Source organism: Saimiri boliviensis, chromosome 1, assembly GCF_048565385.1.
Source record: "Saimiri boliviensis isolate mSaiBol1 chromosome 1, mSaiBol1.pri, whole genome shotgun sequence".
Taxonomy (NCBI): Eukaryota; Metazoa; Chordata; class Mammalia; order Primates; family Cebidae; genus Saimiri; species Saimiri boliviensis.
The window spans coordinates 180724400-180728156 of record NC_133449.1 but is presented as its reverse complement, the minus strand read 5'-3'; positions in this window follow the sequence as shown (position 1 = coordinate 180728156).

The window sequence follows — 3757 nt, the reverse complement described above, 5'->3', positions numbered from 1 at the left end:
TTAGCAATGCCACCTGGGGGAGAGGAACAATTGCCACTGTTAGAAATTCCAAACAGGCCTATCTCCCCAGTCTTCCTTAAAGAACAAAACCATAATGAAACAGAAAGAACAATTGTCACCTTAAGGCACTGAAAACCCCTTACAACGGGGAAACGGGAATTTAAAAAATCAAATAAAAAGCTCTACCTGGAAGCCAGGGCAGGAATACTTGTGAGGCCCAGTACTACAGCTAGAAGAGGGATGGGAACAATTGCGAAGGCACACTCCACAAGCTTATAGAGACTGCCAAGACCGAGGCTTAACCTGTACATGAGAGAACACCCTTCCTTCCCAGCTTCCCACCACCTAGGTAACAAACATTGAGTTCCCACTACTTAGGTAACAAATACTGAGTGAAAAATCACAGTAGAACACAACTGAGAGAGTCGCAAGAGACAGATTCTCCTCAGGGAGCAGGCACTGAGAAGCACTCTCTGATAAATTAGCCTATACCTAAACATGTGGCATCACTAAAGGCATACAAAGCCTTTAAGCACTGAGTATTACCATAGCAACACCAAACTTAAAACCAAGCCCAACTTTTGGGTAGATCATTACAAACTTTCATACTAAATATATAGAAGAAGCAAAGGTATCGCTTCTCGGCCTTTTGGCTAAGATCAAGTGTAGAAGAAGCAAAGGTATGCTCAACTCCAAGCAAAAATACACTTGCCTCAAAATCTGCTCGGCTATACAACATGTCTGGCTTCCGACCAAAATTACAAGGCATTTGACAAGTTGAGAATAAACACAGCCTGAAGATACAAAGTAATTATCAGAACCAGACTCAGATGTGACCCAGATGCAATAACCAAAGGGGCATTTAGAATAACTATAATTAATATGTTACAGGTTCTAATTGAAAAGCTATACAATATGTAAGAATACATGGATAATTTTAGCAGAGAGATGGAAACTATAGGGAACAAATCAAATCAACTGTAAATACCAGAAATAAAAAAAAACAGTAACAGAGATTAAGTGTTCTATGCATTTGACTTTTCAGATCTCTAAAAATGAAATTTAGTTATTTATCACTTTATACTTCTACCAATATGAAACTTCAGACTGATTTGACCTATCCAGTGTTTTTAACTTACTCGTATCTTTTTTGGATTGCTTGAGTAATAAAATTAATAAAAACAAGAAAATCCAATATAAAGTTATTTTACTGACTTGTAGTTTAAGACGTGTATGTGTTTGTGTGTGTGTATGTGTGTAATATGTAAATGTATCTGTTAACTATTTCATTAAATTTAATCAAAATAGCTGAATTAATTTCTTCATATAACCCCTAATTTTCAGTAGACAGGTTGGGGTGCAAAGATAGGAAAGGTCTTGTGACTGAAACAAAGCATGTTACTTATTCTAGAAATTTCTGCATATCACAAATGCATGCAACCTTTCAGGCAGCAATAATTTTCTATTACAGCCAAAGGTAAACTTCCTGAAGAATTCTGTTAAAGTAAGTTGTTCTGTGAGAACACAATACTCTATGTGATGTAAAACAGCCCCCACAAATTTACTAAATTGCTTTCTCATTAAGCTGTATTTTTGAAACTATCAATGATCAGTTTAAGCATTTCTACTTAGCAGAGTACATGTAAGACAAGATTAAGAAAAACTTGGATGACAATTCAATTCATGTTCTGTGGAATAGTGCTATTAAAATATAATAATCATACAAGTTTTACCCATAAGATCGGCTGTTAATAATACTCTTTGTAATTTGTTAACTGCTGACAGTGAGCAGGCACAGCCCTTGCCCTGGGAGCCTGTAATATAGAACTTAGACAGCCCAGGGAAGTTTAATAAACTATACCAGTTAATGTTAGGCTTTGGGGCTTATGTCCATCTATAAATTTGTCTTTTTTTCTCTTTATTTCCTCCCCTTTATTCTTGTAAAACATCTTATATAAAGTAAATACACTACTGTACATTTTTTTCAGATTTCTCGTAGCTAGTTTACATTAAATAATCCATGAGCTAATTTATAACATACAAAGTGCTTTACGACTGTTTAAGGAGGTATTGTTCAAAGCCCTGACAACTTTTCACAGAAAGAATTTGACATTTAATTCATAAACATTGGTAAGTAATGAAATATTCTAATTATTAAAATTATCCTGTCTCATTGTCAGAAAGGGAGGACTATTTATAATGGTTGGAAAACAAAAAGAATAAAAGAAGGAAACAAGACCTGTTAACAACACTACTTGTTCACGGTTGTTGATGTCTTTGTTTTACCTAAGAAGTTTTCTGTATTGTATTTAAATTGGCTTTTGTTTGAAAGTGAGTTTTTCTTGAGAAATAATTTTTAATGTTTTTGTTTAATCTTAAACATGTACATGTATATTTATAATTTTAAGTAAATCTTTTATTTAAGCATGTACATATAGAGTAGAATTAGACGCTGAATATTTGGAAATCATGAGTTTGATATTAATTACTGTTTAGGTCAACAGAAATACATTGTTACCTTTGCAGAAGAGAACTGTACTATTACAAAACCCCTAAAACAATAATCAAGATCTAGCACATATAAGTATGCTTCTAGGATGAAAAACCAGTTTATAATCCATCTTCAATTTTTATGAGTTTATTTATCCTGAGATAACATTTGAAAGGCTTTCCAGAAATAGGAAAGCATACATTTCTGGTTCTAATTTAAATAGTCATATGTGACCTTAATGTAGTAAGAGGTATTCCAGCCAGGGTAGTTTCTTCCACGGATCAAGTATATTTTTGTTAAATTGTAAAAATTTAAAACAAATGTCTCCCAAGCTGAAAAAAAACCTCAAGGGCATCATCAGTCATAGGTTTAAAACACATGCCCAAATAATTAACAGCTAAATCATAGTAGAAAAAAATAAGAGCTTTTCCTGAACAATTTGTGGTATTATTTAAAGTCTTCCCTTAGAAGGGAATTGTTCTAGAATGACTGATTTTCGCTTTGCACTTTCACTCAATAAACATTAATGAGTCAATTATGTAAAAGTAAGGAAAAACAGAGATGCATTGAGCACTTTTGTGATTTTATCCTTTAACAATTCTTTAGGTTTTTTAAGTTACAGAGAATTAAATGACATGATAGAACATATTATTTAAAAAGCTTTCCTCTCCCTCAAGCTCTCTTTTATGCTTAACATACATTCACATTCCTTTAGGGTGTTTCAACAATTTGTTATACATTCTCCATTTCTTTCTATATACTCATATAAGCATATACACACACATCTCAAAGAAAATAATATGTATATTACATTATGGCTTCATTAAAATATTATCATATAATGTATACTTCTTTCCATATCAGTAGAAAATGTCCATTTTTAAAAAGTAATCAAAATTTTTTCATAAGATGAGCCATAAATTATACATTCACCTACTGACAAATATTGTGGTTTTCCTCCAGTTTCATGCCACTATGAGCAGTGTGCAATAAACATCCTTATACAATATCCTTATGTGCCCTGACTTATCTATCTTCAGGATGGGTTTCTTCAGGCAATACTGCTAGATCAGCAGCGTGTGTCATTTACATTTTTTTTAAGATGGACAGTTCCATTTCCAAAGGAGGTTCAGCACACACTCACAGAAGCAAGACACGACTACTCCCACCTCTCACATCCTCATTTCCACTGACTCCTATATTCATTTTATTTTGGTGGGTGAAAAAACTCAAATCAGGATTTCTTGGTTATTATCCATATTATTT